Below are 17,004 nucleotides of genomic sequence, written 5' to 3' on the forward strand. Positions count from 1 at the left end.
ATCATTTATTGAATCCATACTGAATAGCTATTTTGCCAGACATTGGGGTTAACAAGAAAAAATAAATCACTGTCAAGATATTCCAAGTCCTTTCTATTGTGCCTATTCATCTCTTCCTTCTGACCCTGGGAAATCATTGATCTTTTTAGGTCTTCATGGTTTTGCCTTTTCCAGAATGTTGTATAGTTGCAATTGTATAGTTTAGCCTCTTCAGATTGGCTTGTTTCACTTACTGATATGCTTTTAATTTTCCACCATGTCTTTTCATGGTTTGATAGTTCATTTTTTTGTTAGCACTTAATACTGTTCCATTTTCTGGATATATTCCAATTTATTTATCCATTCACATACTGAAGAATATCTTTGTTGTTTCTAAGTTTTGGCAATTGTGAATGAAACTGATATAAACACCAATCTTCAGGTTTTTGTGTGGACCTAAGTTTCCAACTCGTTTAGGTGGAGTTTTCTTTTAAAACAAGTAATTCTCAAAATAAAGTTAACACATTTTAATTTTTACATCAATCTCTACTCTTGATTTTAAGAATTAAAGCTTAAATTACTATTCAGAGAATATTATTGGCTCTCTAATATCTCTGTCAGAAACAGAACAGAGATATAGGAGACACTGTGAAATTAGCCATATGGAATTTTATAAAATGTATATTTGCCACAACAAATTACTTTAAACATTTGAACCTGTTGATCTTCAAGGTATTTTAAATCCTCTTTTGAACTTAGTATCTAGAACTCTGATACTCTGAGAGCAAGTTCTAACTTAAAAAATTGATTTCCATTTGGTTTACTGAGAGACCAGATAGAGATTAGTGAGGGACTGTCAACATCATTTGACTTTCAATAGATGGAACCTTTCAAAGTATTGTTTTTATTTACTAAACTGTTCTAGGCATTTAGGAACAGGATGCTTTGATGATACTTGTCTGGAGTGATTTCCTGTTTATTCTGGCACAGTGATATCTCAGGAAGTCAGACTGCAGTGGGGAAACATCACAGGCTGTGTGCTCTCACAGCTTCTTCCACGTTCTTACTGTTGCCAAGAGTGAAATTGATGCCATGTTTACCACTTAGCACTTGAGTTGTGACACAACGTACAAACTGTGGCATCATATTGGCCATCTGAGTATCTTCATGTGAATCTTAATGATCTTTTTTATTGCTATTTAATTATATTGAGTATGCTAGGGCCTCTGGTTCCTATCCACCAGAGTGAGTTGTTTTTCCTTTTCCCAGCACTTTTTATTGTTCCTTGCAAAAATATTGTTATGGTAGACAATTGGTTATGTATGATGAAATGACTAACTTTACCAAGGGACAGTTTCAACTATTCATAACAAATTACCACATTGCCTAAGAAAGTATGACCCTAGGGGCTTAAGAAAAAAATTATTTTATAAATTTTTGAGCTTCTGAATTTTTCTTGAATGTAATATAATCAAACTGTCAGTATATGTATGTTGTTAAAAGCTATCTGAGTGTGCATTATTTTAAATTACTGTATAGAGTTTTGCAAAAAGGTGAATAGATGAGTATTAATTAGCTGTGGTTTTAGACAAGCTCCTAGTCTTATCAAAGTTTAAAAAGCTTTTATTCCCAACAGTAAAAAAAAACAACAAAACAAACAAACAACCTAAATCCTATGATCAAAGTTTTAGAACACTAGGTACTATCTGGTCCCTGTGCTAAAATGCAATTGCCGCAAAGAGACATAAGACCCTAAGTCTTATTGGTAATTTAGTATCCAGAGTAAGTCAGATTAATATATATTTTATGAGGTCAGGTTTTGACAGAAAGGGAAAACAGAGAGACCATGGGGACCCTGAGTGTCTGTCTAGAAGGGAAAGGTTGCCTAAAGGAATGAGAGGTGGACGTGGGGAGAAATGGTGGAGAGGAAGGAGAGAAATGGAGCAAAGAGAATTTTTAAAGAAAAACGAGTACTTATGGTTTGCCTCCCTCTCTGTAACTTTTTTTTTTCCCTTCCCTTACCCTATGGTCTTCTGGTAAGTTTCTCAAATTCCACATATGAGTGAAAACATATGATATCTTTTTCTGACTGGCTTATTTCACTTAGCGTAATACTCTTAAGTTCCATCCGCATTGTTGCAAATGTCAAGATTTCATTCTTTTTCATCACCAAGTATGTATGTATGTGTATCCACTTCTTTATCCACTGGGTTTTGTATGTAAGTGATGAATCATGGGAATCTACTCCTGAATCCCAGATTACACTGTAGATACTGTATGTTAGCTGATATGAGAAATTATTTAAAAAGAAGAAAAGGGAAAAAGAAAGTCTTTTTTTTAAATTTGAGACTTCCTTAGAAACACAGTCTGAGACAAAGATTCATGAGCAAATAGATGATTCAGTAGGCAATTATTGGGGAGCCAGTGGAAGGTAAGTGAAGATTGATAAAGAAGAGAAGGTATCTTAGACACAGAGTCTGAGATTAAGAATTTCTTGAAGTTACTTTGAAAAGTAATCATAAGGACAATGGGGTAAAACATAAAGGAGGAAAAATCAGGAGAATTAAGATAGACAAATGAATGGGATTCAGTATTTTAGGACATTTTGTGAAAATTTCTCAAAAGCTTTTTCAAAATTTTGCCCCTGTCTATATAAGAAAACAAAGGGGAAACTCTGACCCATCTACCTAACATACAACATAGTATGGTGGCAAAATTAATTTAAGTTTTGGAGTCAATGGTCCTAAGTTTACATCATGATAGTGCCTACTTACTAGCTATGTGGAATAGTTGTAGAACCTTCTTAAGAGATTTATTTCAATTATGTAAAATAGGGGATAATACTATCTATTCATCTATTTTTTTTCAGTAACAGTCCAGATAATACTTCACAATTTTCCAATAAGAGATTCTTCCAAATGTCTATCTCAAATTACTTTTGTCTAAAAATAACAAAGATATATGTTTTTTTTTTTACTTTAAAGTTGAAATTTTTCTCTTGTGACACAAAACAAATTATTGAACACAGCCACTCTTCATTACTAGTTTAATCTTGTATCTTTTTGATGGAAGCAGAAATGTAAAAGATATCACTGAAAAATATAGCCTTAAATAATTACACTTTATTAACTCCAATAGTGGGAACCGGATTTATGAATGTTTTAACATTTTCTCCAAGCACATGGATTGGCAAAAATAAACTTAAATAGTATTTTATTAATTCTTTCAATACATTTAAATGACTTAATTTTAGAAAGAGCCAAAAACAATACAAAGTATAGATAATATATTTATAAATTCTATAAAGAAAATATAGCTAAGAGACCAAAGCACTTTGAAATTGGCTCTGCAATATGCTCTTCATAAATTTCTGATGCCTGCATTCACGATAAATAAAACCATTTTAACTTTTCAGCAGGCTCAACAGACCCTGTGAATCATGCATGATGAGTCACTTTCTATGAGGTTGCAAAATACTTTCTCTCATTTATGCCACTTTTCTTGAAATAAAAGAACCTAAATTTGGCCCAAACTATAACATCTACAGCCTCAATATAAGCTTAGGAAGTCAGAAATCAACTTTGGTATTTAAACAGCATTGATATTTAATCACTAAATTATAATGAAAGAAACTTGCAGCAACAGAGTTTTTATTTTTATTTATATATTTTTAGCAACAGATTTTTTAAAATTTCTTAGTCTCTCTCTTGTAAATATGAAAGATTTTAGTTATATGTAAACAGATATTAATCCATTTTATGAAACTTGGTGGCAAAGGTGAAAAAAAGAACAAGAACAAAGTTTTGTGAATATTAAGTCCTAGTTGGTAATTATTACCATTCTTTATGCCATACTAGGGAGGAAAAGTCCACTCCCAAAGGGCACATCACCTTCACTCCACTGTCTCACTCACTGGGGGGACTGTGTAGTATCACAAAGACCCTTGCTTTGGGGTAAAGCAGCTGTTCTGGGTGCTTGCCAACTGAAGTGATGGTCTAAAAAAATCTGTCAACAGAGAAAACACACCACATCCTCATATTCATGTTGTGGTTGCTTTCTCTTTTCCCTTTCAGCATACCCCCTTGGGATACGGTTTTATACAGAAGGCCAAGAAGGGTGACATATGTGTGAACATATGGCCCTGTCCTCCTGGGGTAATGTACATGAAAGCATATGGAGCTGCCCTCTTACTCATCAGCAAACACAGGAAAGACTTTGCTATACCTTGTTACCTTGGTGATTTTCCATATGGTTCTGAATTGTTTCTGAAAGTAAATAATTTGTATTTAGTTTCCTCCAAAATTCTTTCTAGATGTAAAGAAATGTCTTAGCTATCTAAAACTCAGTAGACAGTCATCTAAAGATATGCATTTCTAAAGAAGCAGATGACTACTATGATCACATATATGTATTTTTTGTATATATATATGAATATATATGTGTATATATGTATATGTGTACATATACATACATCTCTAGGTGAAAATTACTACCTAATTTTTTTGGTAAGTACTCTTTAAGAGTGTTTTATTCTGATATACATCCTAAAGATTTTTTAGTTTGTCAGGGTTTCTTTACATTTTTACATTTAGGTATTTTCATGATCTCTGGCTAGTTGATTCTTACCATATACTTTGATTTTAGTTTAGAACCAATTCTACCAAGAAACCTCATATCCAAACTTAGAATAGATGACTCTTTTAGGGACTTGCTTAAAAATATGCTCTTCCTCACAATTATACTTATTGTTGCCTAACCACCTGACACTATTAACCCTAACACACAAACATAATGAGGAATAGACATGTCAACATTTTTTTATTGAGGCAGACTCTTATGTCTAGCATGGGACCAAGTAAGAGGTAGGTGGTTAATAAATACTGGATGAGTAAATGAAGAAATGCATTCATATAGGTAAAAGATAGTAAAGTCCTGGGCAAAGACAAGATTAATAAAGGTAGAGAGGAAATTTTGCAGTAGAAAATTCAGTATCTAATAACTGACTGGATATTGAGATTACAGAATGAAGCAGAAACAAGAAGGAATCTGTTTCCTAGCTTTTTGCTGCCTAGAATGGCCAAACCTGGTCACTTCCTTTTTTTTTTTCTACCATAATTTGGGGTAAGTGATATCATGTTACTATAGAAAAAACAAGTATTTTGTGTTCCATCTTTTCATTCCCCACAGATCTAATGAACCATGGTCCCTTGTAGACCTGTTCTAATCTCAAGGATATACCAGTTCATTATATGATATTGACAAATCACATTTGTCATCAATAACCCAAAGACTACATATTTGAGACTCTCCATGGAGGCATATAAATTTTTGTTTCTAATATATGGTGTAGTTCTCTCAACTTCATGGTGATGCTCTAGAAAGTTACTTATATGACATCAATTTGATCAACAAGGAGCTCCCACCTTTGGTTCCTGCTTTGACCCTGCTTTTCACGGATCATTTAATTTTTGTTGATTTCTCAACAGAAACTCTTCAGACCAGGAGACAATGGGATGATATATTCACAATTTTGACAGAAAAAATGGTCAACCAAGAATACTATACCTGGAAAAAATGTCCTTCAGAAATGAAGGAGAGATAATGACTTCCTCAAATAAACAAAAGCTTAGGAAGTTCATAATCATTAGGTCTGCTTTACAAGAAATGCTAAACGGGGTTCCTTAAATGGAAATAAAAGAGTGCTAAATAACATTGTAAAAACAGATGAATGTAGGGATAAAACTCCCTGGCAATGGTAACTAGGTAGTTAAATTTACTAATATTGTAATGGTGGTCCATAATTTACCTACAGTTCTAGTTTAAAAGTTAAAAATCAATGATTTAAAAATAACAATAATTTATTAGGTACACAATATAAAATATATAAAGTATAACATCCATTACCTAAAATATAAAGGAGGAGAAGTGTAAAGTTAAGGAATGCTATAGCGGTTAATGTTATTTAAGTAAAATAGGGTGTTATAAATGTAACACATTGTTTGTAAGCCTTCAGTAACCATGAAAAAAAACCATATAGTAGTTAAAAGTTATGATTCAGAAGTCAGAGCAAACCATTATAAAAGTCATCAAATTACAAAAGAAGACAACAAGAAGGAAACGTGGATCTGCAAAACAGAAAACAATTACCAAAATGGCAATAGTAAGTCCTTACCTATCAGTAATTACTTTAAATGTAAATGGAATACATTCTCCAAGAGCACATAAAGGTTGAGTAGATAAAATAACAAGTTCCAGTGATAAACTGTCTGTAAGGGACTCACTTTAGCTTTAAAGACACACATAGACTGAAAGGTTAGAAAGAAACATTCCAAGGAAATGGTCACCAAATGAAAGCAGGGGTAGCTATTTCTATGTCAGACAAAATAGAATTTAAACTAAGAATGGTGAAAAAAGACAATGGGGTCATTATATAATGAGAGGCAGATCAATTTATCAAAAAAATATAACACTTATAAACATTCATGCACCCAACATTGAAGCACACGAATAAAGTAAACACAAGCATAACTAAAGGAGGAAATATTTGGCAATACTATAATAGATGGGGATGTTAATACCACAACTCAATAATGAGTAGATTATCCAGTAAGGAAATAGCAGATTTGAATATCACTATAGAACAAATGGAAATAGACATACACAGAACATCCCCTCCAACAACAGCAGAATACACATATTCCCTAACCACACATGGAACATTTTCTAGGGTAGATAATATATTAGGCATCAAAACCAGTCTTAACAAATTAAAAAAAAAACAACCTCAAATTATACCAAGGATCTTCTCTGACTACAATGGTCTAAAACTACAAATCAGTAAGGAGGAAAACAGGAATATTCATGAGTATGTGGAAATTAAACAACAGCCTCTTAAACAATCAATGTATCAAAGAAATTAAAAAGGAAATAAAAGTATCTTGATATAAACAAAATGTAAATAAAACATAACAGTTTTATGGAATTTAGTAAAAGCATTTCTTAGGAGTTTATAGCTATGAATACATACATTGAAAAAATAGAAAACTCTCAAATTAACTTTACCTCTAAAGGAACTAGAAAAATAAAAAAAAAAAATAAACCTAAAGAGCACAAGGAAGGAAAAAATTAAGACTTGAGCAAAAATAAATGAAATGAAATACAGGAAAGCAATGGAAAAAATGAACAAAGCTGGGTACTGTTTCCTTGAAAATATAAATAAAATTGGCAAGTCTTTAGTTAGACTAACCGAGAAAAACAGAAGGAAGATCCAAATCAAAAAAACAAAACTAAATGAAAGATAAGACAGTACAATTGATACCATGGAAATACAAAGGACCATAAGAGACCACTGTGAACAACTATATGCCAACAAACTGAATAATTAAAAAAAATGGACAATTTCCTAGAACAGAGTAATAATGAATAACGAAATCAACTCAATAATCAAAATTCTCCCAACAAGGAAAAGACCAGGATCAGATGGTTTTATTAAATTCTACCAATCATGTAAAAAAAAATTAATGCCAAATCTTCTCAAACTCTTCTAAAAACTCAAAGAGGAGGAAACACTACTGAGCCTATTTTATGAGGCCAGCATTACAAATACCAAATTCAGGGGCGCCTGGGTGGCTCAGTCGGTTAAGCGTCCAACTTCGGCTCAGGTCATGATCTCACGGTATGTGAGTTTGAGCCCCACGTCGGGCTCTGTGCTGACAGCTCAGAGCCTGGAGCCTGTTTCAGATTCTGTGTCTCCCTCTCTCTCTGACCCTCCCCCGTTCATGCTCTGTCTCTCTCTGTCTCAAAAATAAATAAACATTAAAAAAAATCTTTAAAAAAATAAAAAAAACAAATACCAAATTCAGATAAGGACACAAGAAAACTACAGGCCAATATTCCTGATGAACATAGATGTGAAAATACTAACAAAATACTAGCTACCTAAATTCTTTTTTTTAATATTTATTTTTTATATGAAATTTATTGTCAAATTGGTTTCCATACAACGCTCAGGGCTCAACCCAACAGGTGCCCTCCTCAATGCCCATCACCCACTTTCCCCTCCCTTTCACCCCCCATAAACCCTCAGTTTATTCTCAGTTTTTAAGAGTCTCTTATGGTTTGCCTCCTTCCCTCTCTGTAACTTTTTTTTCTTCCTTAACCTTTGCCATGGTCTTCTGTTAAGTTTCTCAGGATCCACATAAGAGTGAAAACATATGGTATCTGTCTTTCTCTGTGTGACTTATTTCACTTAGCATAACTAAATCCAATAGCACAGCACATTGAAAGTATCACACAACATGAGCAGTGGGATTCATCCCTGGGATGCAAGGATGGTTGAACATCAACAAATTAATTAATGTAACATCACAGTAATAGAAAGATGAAAATCATATTATCATATCAACAGATGACAAAATTTAACATCATTCATGATAAAAACTCTCAACAAATTGAGTTGAGAATAAATGTACCTCAAATTAATAAAGTCCATCTATGACAAGCCCCCAGCAGATATCATACTTAAAGGTGAAATGTTGAAAGCATTCCTCAAATATCAGGAACCAGACAAGAGTGCCTACATTTACCACTCGTATTCCATATAGTGCTGGAAATCCTAGCCAGAGCAAATATTGTTAGAGTTTATCAACAAATTTGGTAAGTTGTAGGATAAAATATCAACATTTAAACACAATTACCATTTCTAATATATTAACAATGAATTATCTGAAAAATAATTCAATTTGTAACAGCATCAAAAACAATAAAATACTTAGACATTAACTTCACAAAGGAGATGAAATATTTCTACATGGAAAATACTGACAGTGCTGACAGAAATTGAAGATACCAATAAATAGAAACATAACCTATGTTTATTGCTTAGAAGAATTAAATTGTTAAAATGTTTTTACTACTGAAAAGCATATATAGATTCAATGCAATCCCTATGGAAACTCCAATGGCATTTTCCACAGAAATAGAGAAAATAATCCTAAAATTTGTATGGAATCACTGGACCATAAATAACCAAAGCAGTTCTGAGGAACAGAAACAAAGTTAGAGGCACCATGCTTCCTGGTTTTAAATGGTATTACATGAAGGGAGAATTAGAGAACTAAGTGAAATCCAAGAGGCACAGAGAACTCCCTTCAGGCAAAACTTGAATCAATCTTCTGCACAACATATCATAGTGAAACTGGCAAAATACAAGGATAAACAGAAAATTCTGAAAGCAGCTAGAGATAAACAGGCTCTAGCTTACAAAGGTAGACAAATAAGAGTACTAGCAGACCTATCTAATGAAACTTGGTAGGCCAAAGAGGAATGGCAGGAAATCTTCAATGTGATGAACAGAAAAAATATGCAGCCAAGAATCCTTTATCCAGCAACTCTGACATTCAGAATAGAAGGAGAGATAAAGGTCTTCCCAAACAAACAAAAACTAAAGGAATTCATCACCACTACACCGGCCCTACAAGGAATCCTAAGGGGGATTCTGTGAGTGAAATGTGGCAAGGACCACAAAGTACCAGAGACATCACCAGAAGCATGAAAACTACAGACATTACAATGACTCTAACCCATATCTTTCAATAATAACACTGAAAGTAAATGGACTAATTGCTCTAACCAAAAGACATAGGGTATCACAATGGATAAAAGACCAAGACCCATTTATTTGCTGCCTACAAGACCCTCATTTTAGACCTGAGGACACCTTCAGATTGAAAGTGAGGGGATGGAGAACTATCTATCATGCTACTGGAAGTCAAAAGAAAGCTGGAGTAACCATACTTACAGCAGACAAACTAGACTTTAAATTAAAGGCTGTAACAAGAGATGAAGAAGGACATTCTATAATAATTACAGGGTCTATCCATCAGGAAGAGCTAACAATTATAAATGTCTATGCACCGAATACCGGAGCCCCGAAATATGTAAAACAATTACTCACAAACATAAGCAACCTTATTGATAAGAATGTGGTAATTGCAGGGCACTTTAATACTCCACTTACAACATTGGATAGATCATCTAGACATAGGATCAATAAAGAAACAAGGGCCCTGAATGATACATTGGACAAGATGGACTTGACTGATATATTTAGAACTCTGCATCCCAAAGTGACAGAATACACTCTCTTCTCGAGTGCACATGGAACATTCTCCAAGGTAGATCACATACTGGGTCACAAAACAGCCCTTCATAAGTATACAAGAATTGAGATCATACCATGCACACTTTCAGACCACAATGCTATGAAACTTGAAATCAACCACAGGAAAACGTCTTGAAAACCTCCAAAAGCATGGAGGTTAAAGAACACCCTACTAAAGAATGAATGGGTCAACCAGACAATTAGAGAAGAAATTAAAAAATATATGGAAACAAATGAGAATGAAAATACAACAATCCAAATGCTTTGGGATGCAGCAAAGGCAGTCCTGAGAGGAAAATACATTGTAATCCAGGCCTATCTCAAGAAACAAGAAAAATCCCAAATACAAAATGTGACAGCACACCTAAAGGAAATAGAAGCAGAATAGCAAAGACACCCCAAACCCAGTAGAAGAAGAGAAATAATAAAGATCAGAGCAGAAATAAACAATATAGAATCTAAAAAAACTGTAGAGGAGATCAATGAAACCAAGACTTGTTTTTTTGAAAAAATATACAAAATTAATAAACCTCTAGCCAGGCTTCTCAAAAAGAAAAGGAAGAGGACCCAAATAGATAAAATCATGAATGAAAATGGAATTACTACAACCAATCCCTCAGAGATACAAACAATTATCAGGGAACACTATGAAAAATTTTATGCCAACAAACTGGACAACCTGGAAGAAATGGACAAATTCCTAAGCACCCACACACTTCCAAAACTCAACCAGGAAGATATAGAAAACTTGAACAGCAACATAACCAGTGAAGAAATTGAATCAGTTATCAAAAATCTCCCAACAAGTAAGAGTCTAGGACCAGATGGCTTCCCTGGGGAATTCTACCAGACATTTAAAACAGAGATAATACCTATCCTTCTCAAGCTATTCCAAAAAACAGAAAGGGAAGGAAGACTTCCAGACTCATTCTACGAAGCCAGTATTACTTTGATTCCTAAACCAGACAGAGACGCAGCAAAAAAAAGAGAACTACAGGCCAATATCCCTGATGAATATGCATGCAAAAATTCTCAACAAGACAGTAGCAAATAGAATTCAACATTATATAAAAAGAATTATTCACCATGATCAAGTGGGATTCATTCCTGGGCTGCAGGGCTGGTTCAACATTCACAAATCAATCAATGTGATACATGACGTTAATAAAAGAAAACATAAGAACTATATGATCCTGTCAGTCAATTGATGCAGAAAAAGCATTTGACAAAATTCAGCATCCTTTCTTAATAAAAACCCTCGAGAAAGTCAAGATAGAAGGAACATACTTAAACATCATAAAAAGCATTTATGAAAAGCCCACAGCTAATATCATCCTCAATGGGGAAAAACTGAGAGCTTTTTCCCTGAGATCAGGAACACGACAGGGATGTCCACTCTCACCGCTGTTGTTTAACACAGTGTTGGAAGTGCTAGCATCGGCAATCAGACAACAAAAGGAAACCAAATGCATCAAAATTGGCAAAGATGAAGTCAAGCTTTCACTTTTTGCAGATGACATGATATTATACATGGGAAACCGGATAGCCTCCACCAAAAGTCTACTAGAACTGATACATGAATTCAGCAAAGTCGTAGGATACAAAATCAATGTACAGAAATCAGTTGCATTCTTATATACTAACAATGAAGCAACAGAAAGACAAATAAAGAAACTGATCCCATTGACAATTGCACCAAGAAGCATAAAATACCTAGGAATAAATCTAACCAAAGATGTAAAAGATCTGTATGCTGAAAACTATAGAAAGCTTATGAAGGTAATTGAAGAAGATATAAAGAAATGGAAAGACATTCCCTGCTCATGGATTGGAAGAATAAGTACTGTTAAAATGTCAATACAACCCAAAGCAATCTACACATTCAATGCAATTTCAATCAAAATTGCACCAGCATTCTTCTCGAACTAGAACAAGCAATCCTAAAATTTGTATGGAACCACAAAAGACCCCGAAGAACCAAAGTAATTTTGAAGAAGACCAAAGCAGGAGGCATCGCAATCCCAGACTTTAGGCTCTACTACAAAGCTGTAATCAAGACAGCATGGTATTGGCACAAAAACAGACACATAGACCAATGGAATAGAATAGAAACCCCAGAATTAGACCCACAAACATATGGCCAACTAATCTTTGACAAAGCAGGAAAGAACATCCAATGGAAAAAAGACAGTCTCTTTAACAAATGGTGCTGGGAGAACTGGACAGCAACATGCAGAAAAATGAAACTAAACCATTTTCTTACACCACTCACAAAAATAAACTCAAAATGGATAAAGGACCTTAATGTGAGACAGAAAATCATCAAAACCCTAGAGGAGAAAGCAGGGAGAAACCTCTCTGACCTCAGCCGCAGCAATTTCTTACTTGACACATCCCCAAAGGCACGGGAATTAAAAGCAAAAGTGAACTATTGGGACCTCATGAAGATACAAAGCTTCTGCACTGCAAAGAAAACAATGAACAAAACTAAAAGGCAACCGACGGAATGGGAAAAGATATTTGCAAATGACATATCAGACAAAGAACTAGTATCCAAAATCTATAAAGAACCCACCAAACTCCACACCCAAAAAACAAATAATCCAGTGAAGAAATGGACAGATGATATGAATAGACACTTCTCTAAAGATGACATCCAGTTGGCCAACAGGCACATGAATGGATGCTGAACGTCACTCCTCATCAGGGAAATACAAATCAAAACCACACTCAGATATCACCTCACGCCAGTCAGAGTGGCTAAAATGAACAAATCAGGAGACAATAGATGCTGGAGAGGATGTGGAGAAACAGGAACCCTCTTGCACTGTTGGTGGGAATGCAAACTGGTGCAGCCGCTCTGGAAAACAGTGTGGAGGTTCCTCAAAAAATTAAAAATAGATCCATCCTATGACTCAGCAATAGCACTGCTAGGAATTTACCCAAGGGATAAAGGAGTGCTGATGCATAGGGGCACTTGTACCCCAATGTTTATAGCAGCACTTTCAACAATAGCCAAATTATGCAGAGCCTAAATGTCCATCAACTGATGAATAAAGAAGTTGTGGTTTATATATACAATGGAATACTACTTGGCAATGAGAAAGAATGAAATATGGCCTTTTGTAGCAATGTGGATGGAACTGGAGAGTGTTATGCTAAGTGAAATAAGTCATACAGACAAAGTCAGATACCATATGTTTTCACTCTTACATAGACCCCGAGAAACTTAACAGAAGACCATGGGGGAAAGGAAGGGGAAAGAAAGTGACAGAGGGAGGGAGGCAAACAATAAGAGACTCTTAAAAAGTGAGAATAAACTGAGGGTTGATAGGGGGTGGGAGGAAGGGGAAAGTGGGTGATGGGCATTAAGGAGGGCACCTGTTAGGATGAACACTGGGTGTTGTATGGAAACAAATTTGACAATAAGTTTTATATAAAAAATATGTATTAAAAAATAAATGGTATTACAAAGCCATGATAGCCAAAGCAATATGATGCTGGCATTAAAAAAAAAAAGACACAAACAGCAACAAAACAGAATTGAAAGAGCAGAAATAAAGCCAAGCCTATATGGGCAACTAACATTTCATAAGGGAGTCAAGAATTCTCAATGGAGAAAAGACAGTCTCTTCAATAAATAGTCCTGGGATATCTTGAATATTCACATGAAAAAGGAGGAAACTAGACCCTTATCTTACACTACCCATAAAAACTAACTTCAAATGGATTAAAGACTTACATGTAAGACCACAGACAGTAAAACTCCTAGAAGAAAACTTAAGGAAGCATCTTTTTGATGTGTCTTGACAATGATTTTTGGATATGACATGAAAAAAACTACAAAATCCAAGATAAAAATGTGGACTACATCAAACTAAAAATCACCTTTATAGGAAAATAAGCAATCAACAAAATTAAAGGCAACCTGTGAAATAGAATAAATTATTTACAAACCACACATCTAATAAGGGGTTAATACTCAAAGTATCTAAGGACCTCCTACAAGTCAATAGCAAAAATAGAAACAAAAACAAACAATTCAAATTTTTAAAAATGGGTAGAGAAACTGAACAGACATCCTTCTAAAGAAATACCCAAATTGGCCAACAGGTACACACATACAAAAATGCTCAACATCTCCAATCATTAGGGAGATGCAAATCAAAATCACAATGAAGTAACACCTCACACCTTGTAGAACGGCTTTCATCAAGAAGAGAAAAAATAACAAATGTTGGTGATGATGAAGACAAAAGGAAACCCTTGTGCACTGCTGTTGAGAATGTGAATTGCTACATCCTCTGAAAAAGAGTAGAAAAGTTTCTCAAAACATTAAAAATAGTACTACCATTTGATTCAGTAATTCCATTTGTAGCTATATATCTGAAGAAAATGCAATCAGTACCCTGAAAGGGTATCTTTACCTACCATTTTTACTGCACCACTATTTGCAAAAGTAAAAGCATGAAAACAACCTGAGCATCCATCATTAGATGAATGGATAAAGCAAATTTAATACATACACAAATACTATTTAGCCATTAAAAATATGGATATCCAGCCATTTCCAACAGCATGGGTGGATATTGATGGAGTTATGCTAGAAGTAAGTCAGAGAAAGGCAAATATTGTATGATCTCATTTTTGGAATCTAAAAACCCAACTCAGAGAAACAGTGATCAGATTTGTGGCTGCCAAAGTAATGGTGAGGAGTGGGGAGAATTGTGTGGAGGTCAAAATGCACAAACTGTCTGAAATAAGATAAATAAGGTCTAATTTGTAATAGATAACAATCCTTTTGTGTGTATTTGAATGTTATGATTTACATCATAAGGAAAAAGTATTTTGTAACTATGAGAGGTGATAGTTGTTAACTTACTGTGCTAATCAATTCCCAGTATATACGTATATCAAATTATGTTTTATAATTTAAACTTAAAAACTGTTATACATCAATTATATTTCAAGACAACTAGGAAAAATTTTTTTAAAAATCTTTATTTTTATTGGATTGTTTAGATCCTCTGAACTTAATGTAGTAATTGATCCGGCTGGGCTAATCTACTATTTTGCGATTTTATTTTTTAACCTTATGATCTTTTTTAGTTTTCATTTCTTTGTGTTTATTTTTGATTAGTTTGGTTTTAATGATATACAACTTCACTTTTAATGAGAATATTAACACAGCATACTTCATTTTTTCTCCTAATACCTTGTGCTATTTCTATCATATATTTTTATTTCTACTTTTTTTTATAAACCCAAGAATACATTGTAAAAAATTTAATAAATATTTAATTTTAGAGCAGTTTCAGATTTATAGAAATATTTTTATGGTAGAACTAGTGCTTGTATAAATAACTTGAATTCAGTCCCCCATTAACATCTTATATTATTAGTATATTTATCACAATGTGGCTTAATTGGTATGTTGCTAGTGTTTTTTTTTTATCATAGAGTGAAGTAAAGTGTTACGGAAGTGAAGTCCCCATAAAGTGCAATTCTCGTCACATCATATCAAGAATATATAATATCAATATAATCTCTGTTGACATTAACTTTGATCACCACACTTAAGATATGTTTGTCAGATTTCTCCAACAGTGGGGTTATGTTTTACCTCCTCAAAGGTACTTATATGAAATTATTCTGCATGGGAGATTTGTCTAATCTCTCCCCCATATTTATTTAACATTCATTATTTATTCAATAATTTATTTTTATCAGTATGGACTCATGAACATTTATTTCATACTTTGGCTTATAATTTTCTTGGTAAACTATTCTACTTCTGATGACTGGTAGTTCTTTCAGTTTGTTCCTACATCCCTTTGACATATCCTCACAATTTTGACTTTAGTTTTTTTGTGGAAGTGTTTTGGTTTTTTCAACATTTTCGTACTTTATTCCATTTTAGGCTCTCATTTTGTATATTTCCAACTCCAGCCCTAGAATCAGTTATTTCTCTAATAAGACCTTTTTCGTTTTACTGGAGAACACTAGTATAAATTAGAATTTGGGCACTGAATGTGATTGTTGCTTGCAGGGTGTCACTGAGCTGACACATGGAGATAGGTATATGTATGTATACTAATTTACATATATGCACATCTGACTGTCCCTTAAATTCAACTACATCTGTTGATTCTGGATGATTAAAACTTAAATGGTACATCAGCAAGCTCTGAGAATTGGTTGCCTTAAACCTTCTCAGTATTTGTGCTTTGCATAGAAGTTGATTGTTTGCTTAGCATCATAGAATTTTACCCTATGCATGCTCATGTGGCGTTTTGACTAAAAAATATGAGGAGACTATGAGGATGTCTATAGTTGTGCTTTTTGTGGTATTCTGCCCTTAAAATCCTAGTCCATTCTGCCCAAATTTCTCCTTAACTACTCATGTCTTCTGTGCTCTGTTTGGGCTTTTGTATTTATGCAGGAGTTTAAAATTGGCACGAGGTATAAAGCCGAAACTTCTTCCTCAAAAGAGTTTATAAACTGTCATTTTATGCCCTTCTCTAACCTAGTATTTTTTACATATTGTAATAATTCTAGGAATTTCTATAGATGTTTCACATTGGGGTCATGACCAAATACATTCGGGAAGCCTTGGATGAAACCAAATTCTTTTTAATGTAAATCTCCATAGTGAGATCGCAGGAGGCATTATTTTCACACCTATTGAACCAATGAACATTATCTATATAAATGGAAGGTTTCATGTCATTATTATTTACTAGATAGAATATGGGTAATATTTGTCACTGTGCCTCATTGTGTGGTCAGGCACAGAGGGTTCCTCAGATTTCAAATATGTGACATATCAAATATGTCTTTCACTTGATGTGTTCAAGTATCAG

This window comes from Acinonyx jubatus, chromosome A2 (genome assembly GCF_027475565.1).
Source record: "Acinonyx jubatus isolate Ajub_Pintada_27869175 chromosome A2, VMU_Ajub_asm_v1.0, whole genome shotgun sequence".
NCBI lineage: Eukaryota > Metazoa > Chordata > Mammalia > Carnivora > Felidae > Acinonyx > Acinonyx jubatus.